This window comes from Pituophis catenifer, unplaced genomic scaffold (assembly GCF_029215685.1).
Source record: "Pituophis catenifer annectens isolate HBS135680 unplaced genomic scaffold, rPitCat1.0.hap2 SCAF_2, whole genome shotgun sequence".
NCBI classification, from domain to species: domain Eukaryota; kingdom Metazoa; phylum Chordata; class Lepidosauria; order Squamata; family Colubridae; genus Pituophis; species Pituophis catenifer.
This window is the reverse complement of record NW_027256882.1, coordinates 251,407,495-251,414,622: the sequence shown is the minus strand read 5'-3', so window position 1 is coordinate 251,414,622 and position 7,128 is coordinate 251,407,495.

The following is a 7,128-nucleotide window of genomic DNA, read 5'->3' as shown; positions in this document are numbered from 1 at the left end:
TTGCTTGTTATAATTTTATCCATAACACAATGGATAAAATCACCAAATAGTAGAATATCAATATTAAAAAGAGCTGGTCAAGCCAATGGACTTCATGGATATTTGTTTATAAGAAAGAAAAGACACAAATCTGAAAGAACATATTATAATACAAAGTTGATCAAAATATGGAATTTCTTAAAACTAGTAATAAGTCCAGCAATTTCATTTCCGGCCTTCAAAGGATTTCTATGTTGAAGATAACTACAGCAAGAAAAGTATAATTACATGTTGAAAATGAGGACAGGACAGCTTTCAAAATGTAAAATATTCATCTTCAAAGGCACTTTGAAAGTTGTGCAATCAAGAGGATAAAGGAAACTGCACAGAGGGCACACATCTAAACTGAACAGGGCAAAAATATGCTGTTTTCTCAAAAAGTTCTCTATGTTGGATTGGTTTGCTGGCTGAATGTTGACTTTTTAGAGTCTCCAACTTTTTTTTTTTTAAGCCTAAACATACTACAGTTTCTGTACTCTGTATATTTTCTTGATTCCTATTCCTATTATGGAAATTCAGCGTTTTAAAACTGCAATGACTTTATGCTGTATGGTTTGAAATCGGGTTGAGCTTCAGTATGTGTGCATGCTTGTTGATGTTTGGGGATGGAATTGCTGTAATGACTATCTATGACTATCTATGACTATGCTATAACTATCATTCATTCATTCATTCATTCATTCATTCATTTATTTATTTATTTATTTATTTATTTATTTATTTATTCATTCATTCATTCATTCATTATATTTCTATACCGCCTTTCTCCCGTAGGACTCAAGGTGGTGTACAGTCAAGAAAAATATAGACACACAAATATCATAAAATTGCTAATTAAAATTATTACTTAGTTTGGTCAATTAAATAAAACCCAGAATTAGATAACATTTAAAATATCATTCACATGTTTGTATGTTTAGCCCTGCCTGTTGGAACATCAGGGTCTTGAGGGCAAGGCGGAAAGCACGGAGATCAGGGATATTCCATATCTCCAGGGGCAGTTCATTCCAAAGGGTTGGAGCCCCCACAAAGGCCCTCCCCCTGGGAGTCGCCAGTCGACATAATTTGACTGACGGTACCCTGAGTAGTCCCTCCCTGTGAGAACGAACTGGTCGGTGTTATTAAGTGTTGTACCTTATGATTCTTGACGAATATATCTTTTTTTATATGTACTCCGAGAGCGTATGCACCAAGACAAATTCCTTGTTTGTCCAATCACTTGGCCAATAAAGAATTCCATTCTATTCTATTCTAAGAAGTGGTTGGCTTGTTTGGCAGTTCTAGTATAAAAAAAGAACAGTTCCTTTTTTTCCTTTTTATTTTTGGATAAAAAGTCACCTTTTTCATCTGTGCTGAGGAATTAGGGAGAAATGGAAGCTGTGAAGACTTGGCTTTATATCAGTGGTGAAATCTGAACCGATTTACTACCGGTTCGCTGGCTGCATATGTGCGCTGCATGTGCATAGACGCAGTGTGCACCAGGCACGCCAAAAGGAGGCATGGGATAAGTAGAACAGCGCACGGGGGGGGGGAATCAGCTGTGGTGCGCAATTTTTTTTAACTTTTAAAAGCATTTTTTTACAACCTATTCGGCCGAATAGGTTGTAAAAAAATGCTTTTAAAAGTAAAAAAAAGCTCTGACGGTCTTGTGGCTCAGCTGGGATTGTCAGAGCCTTTTTTTACCTTTTAAAAGCATTTTTTTACAACCTATTCGACCGAATAAGTTGTAAAATAATGCTTTTAAAAGTAAAAAAAAAAGACTATGACGATCAGGCAGCTCATCTGGGATCATCAGAGCTTTTTTTTTAACCTTTTAAAAACATTTTTTAAAAGAAGCGGCAAGCAGGCGACCGGGTGATTGAGTGGGCATGGGGGGGGTAGGGATTTTTACTACCGGTTCTCCGAACCACCTGCCATTGTTACCGTATCAGCAGATCTGGTCCGAACTGGGAGCATTTCATCCCTGGTTTATATTTATTGGTGAAGTCCTGCCGGACTAGGGCAGCGCCTAATGTGTGGTTTTTGTATGTTTGTGTCTGTGTAATCTTATTCCAGTTGGAGTTAAACAACAGCTGTGAGCACACTGCCTTTCTTTGGCAGTCAAGCAGCCTCTGCCAGGCTGCCAAAAACCTCACAACAGACATACAACATACTATACTATATCTGTTGCTTGAACATGGTATCTGCTAAGTAGATGAGATGGCAGTCCCTGATGACTGATATCTGCAATTCAACTTATCTTAAAATGGAGGAGGAAAGGGTGAATATAAATAAATAAAAATAGCATCTCACTATATTTGGGTGGAATTTGGATATTGTACTTTAATGAAATGATTCATATTAGCATCTCCAGCAAGACTGGGCCGGGTACATGCATAGGAAATTAACTGCTAGTTCCATAAATTTTGTGGGAGTTTTTTCTCTTTTAAAGTTTTCTTTTTTGTTTAACCCAGTTTCCTTGTTATTTAAATGGCAGCGGGAGTCAGAGCAATATCCACAGCACACTGTAACAATGCCAAAATAGCAACGGGCAATCATGCATGGTGGAGTTTTTTCACAAATGCCTTGTCATTTGCCTCCTGTGTGCTCTTCTTACAAATAGCCATTGGTAGCTGGCATAAACAGTCCCATGTTTAACTTCACCAATTCTGAGTGTAAAATGTAGTAATGCAAGGCTTCTGTAGACTTGCCATTGTTTTTCATGATCAGAGCAATCAACGCATTTTCACTTCTGCTCCAAGAAACACATACCTCTTAAACTGCTTTGTGTTTGTTGAACAGTATTGAATATATTGAAATGCATTCAGCTCAGAACATTTCAACAAGGTACGCTGGATTATCTATTTTCTGCAGAGCTAGGAGCAAAATAAGCCTTCTGTTTTGTGCACATCCTTAATTTTACTGCGCTTCAGTCACCTAACTTGGTGTGTTATCTGTCTGCTAAGTATTCTATAAATTGGTTGCCATATGGTGTGAATTTTTCAGCAGGTCTACAACTTCCGTTTTTCTCTCCAGCAACTGGTTCTAGTTAATCATGAAAGAATTGCATCCCATCAATGGATTGCATCCAGCTTCACAGTAAAACTGGCAATAGAACCTAAGCCAACTGAAATAATTTTTGGCAAAGTCAATTGGCCTTTTAGAGTGCCTCATAAAATTTGTGAATGACTGCCTACACAGATGGCAGAGAATTCGTTTCTGGAATCATGGTCTGAATTATCTAGATAAGGGACTCTTGGCAAGAGAGAGGTTGCACCTCAAAAATAATTTTGTTTAAAACAAGACATGTTACAATAGGACGGCTCTTAGATGAATGCTGTCGGTATTGGAGATAAAATCGTTGAAGACATACCACTGTACAAACAAGAGGGAGTGTTATTGTAATAGAGGCAATAAAGCATTAAATAAAATTTAAAAATAAAAAAGAACACTAACTCTAATGTTCCTGGCCTTCATCGTCTATATGCTAATACTCAGTATGGGAAATAAACAAGATGAACCTGGACTATTAATGCAGAAAGGCAAGTATGATTTAATGGAAATGAAATGGAATGAGACCCATCCTATAATGGAAAATATATAGGAATGGTCCCATGGTTGACATACAACAGCTGAAAAATACAATTTATTCAAACACAACAGGAGTAAAAGAAAGGGAGAAGGAACTGTATTCTGTGTTAAAACTAAATACTTCTGTTCAGAAACCCAAATGATTAAGGGTGGAAATGCTGTTACAGACCATCTTAGTCAAAGCAAACAGAGAAAGAAATAAAAGCAATGTTACTGTTTCTGCTTGCTGTAATTTGCTCAAGGAGATAACACCTTCCAAAAGCTAATAGTTGTTCTTTAATAGACACCTGAAACAATAATGATGCATAACTTTAATTATTGTTACATCTTTTGGGAGGCAAACTGCTGAGTATGGTCCATACAGAAAAGTCTTGATTTCCTACTGATAACTTTTTCCTTGAAAGGCTTGGTACTAACCACCAGGAAAGATTAGCTAAGGAAATGAAAGCAGTTGGAACAGTCGGAAGAAGTGATAATTTAATGTTAAGAACATTTTATTTTCACAGAAACTTAAATGGAGAATAAGTATAGTATGTATCATGGACTTCAAAAAGGGGGAAAAGACGATCTAGTGAAATATAATCTGACATTAATTCTTGGGAAGATATTAGATAAAATAATAAAATATCCATTTATAAGCACCTTGAAAATAATAGTTTTTACCAGGTCAGCATGGATTTGTTATGAACAAATTGAAATTGTTGAGCAAGGTAGTTACATGGGTGCTTCACTTAATAGCCTCAATGACTTATTACCAAAATTCCAGGAGCAATTGTGATAACAAATTGAGGATTACCTATACCAAATTATTTTTTCACTATTATCATTTAAAAACAAGACTGAATAAGTACTAATAAGCTAGTTAAAAACCAAAACCAAGCTCCTACTTTTTTGAAGTGGAACATTTGCTGTTTAATTTTTTTTCTTCCATCATACTATACTAAAACTGATAGCACCTAGTGGAAGCTTTGCTATTAAAACTCGGAAACCATTTAGCGATATCTATTTATTTCTTGACTCAGTGATCTGAAGTAAGCATGCCCTGCCCTACTGTTAAGGTTGATGGAAGCTAGGCTTATGCATCAATGGGTAATAAGAATTAATTGCTGGAAGGAGAAGCTTAAGTGCTTGCTATTTTTCAAATGCAGTTATGGCAAATATGATGCAAGGAAGGAAAACGATCGTCTATAATTAATTTTAAACATTTTTTCCTTCCAACTCCCTCTGGGTAACAGTATCACTGACAGATATTAAGTTAGCTATGATACACATTAATGGATTTATAAACTCTTATGATGCTTACCAGAGACTTATGAGTACACTACTATTTAAAATCAGGGATGGAGAACTTACGTCTCTCCAAATATTGCTAAATTACAATTCCAAGCATTGTTCATCGTTAAACACATTGGCTAGGGTTCCTGGACATTTAGCAATATTTGAAGAGCCACAGATACCTCATCCCATTCACAGAACGTAATACAAGCATTTATAAAGACGAAGGTAGAACAATGGAAAAAGTGCAGGGCATTCAGCTATTTTTCTTTTCTTTTGTCTAAAACTTCAAGAAACCAAGAATTTATTTTTGGAATCTTCTTGACGAGGATGAAAAGTTGATTGTTGCAATATTTTCAGGATCAGACTCAATAAATCTAGTAAGAGTTAAAGGTTTAAATATTTCTCCTTTTATTTACATTAGGCATTCTATATTCACTGAATATTCACAGATAGAAGCAGGGAAATGGATGCATACAGCTCCTTATATATACAATGGGTGGAGCTAGGTGTGGGAGTGGTGAATTATGAATACATTAAGAAGTGAAGAATAAATTAACCCCTGATACCCCGTTCATATACTATTTACACATTAGAGAATAAGGCATTTACATGTGACATTGATAAAGGGTATATTCCTTCTGCTTATTCAACAAAAGTTGAATAAGTTAAGCAATTATTAATTGCTGCATTAAAGGCCAGGAGGTCTGGGAATGTGAAAATTCCAAGCTCTCTTTTTTCTTTCTCACTTATCTTGTGAAATAAGAACCCGCTCAAACAGCATGAAAAGTTCACACCATTACTGGCTTGTGTGTGAAGCTGCAAACATTTCACAACTTTTTAATTTCAGGTTGTGTGAGACTTAAAAGTGTTAATCTGCTTGTAATTTTTCAATGTAGCACCTTTCATATGTGTCCTTCTCATGTTCTTTTTATGAAAAAGAACAGTAAGATTCAAGTTTTTGTTAAAAATGTCATTACTCTGCCCTCTAACAAGCTATTGTTAATTTTTTTAATTAAACAAAATTACAAAAAAAAAATCTTGATTGTGTAATCTGCATTGTCTGAAAAATGGTTGAATTCAAAGTAGAATAAATCACATGGTGCAGTGTAGCTTTAAAAAAAACTTCATCGGTTTTGGCAAGGTGGTGGGGGTGATGGAAGAATTAGTTCTGACAGGATTGGGGAATGGACTTGCAACGATCATATTTTTTGCGGTCATCTGGTTGTTGGCACTCTCCCTCAGAGCTCTTGAGGCTACTTGGGGGTTTATCAGTGCCGTCAGAGTCACCTGTATCAGAGTGCAAGTGAAATCTTCTTGGAACTGGTGAAAGGACTGCATTGTAGACATAAGATAGGTGGAATCTTAACCCTCCCCATCTGTTGAGAGAGGGCTGTTCAGTTGGTCATCCTGGCTTTTGCTGGGTGCTCTTCCCCCCTCCCGTTCCCCCCAATCGATTCTGAAAGATGTGAGAGGCATTTTGGGCCTCTGCAGCCGCTGCATCTCCCCCAAGGTAGTAGCCGCTGCATCTCCCCCAAGGGTGTGGGGGTTAGGGCTAGTTGGACACCGATCTCAGAAGGCAAACGGGCATGGGGGACCACTGGGAAAGCAGTGTGGAAGGCAGGCAAGCATGGCAGGGCTGCGGGGAAGGGAGTAGGCTGCTAGCTCCCTTCCCCACAGCCCTGCCATGCTTGCCTGCCTTCCATGTGGCCTTCTGCTTGCCTGCCTTCGCAAGCTGGCCATGGGGATGCCGGGAAGGCTGCGTAGAAGGCAGGACTGTGGGCTGCAGACTGGTTCAGGGGCAGGCCAGCCAGCCGTTGCTACCGGTTTGCCAAACCAACCCCAATCTCCGCTACTGGTTCGCCCGAACTGGACTGAACCAGTAGCATTTCACTCCTGCTACAAGCTTAATCGATTTCTGCCACTGTATCATCTTCATTCCATTCCACACACAAAAACAGGTTTTATCTCTAATTGTTCTGAATCTCAAGAAAAATTATCTCTCTCTCATATCAAATTATCTAAGTCTTTTTTTTTGTCTTGTTTTCCAAATTTTTCAGTTTATTATTGATTTTACATCTTGAATCAATTCTTTATTTCCTCTTTCCTCTTTCTTTAATTCACTCTTCACAGCTGCTAATTAGCATTGATTCAGATATCGTCTGGCCCAATCCTTCAAACACTTTCTACAATGTCTTTGGTTCAATCCCTCTTAGGTTGCTCTAACAACCCCTTCTCCTCCTT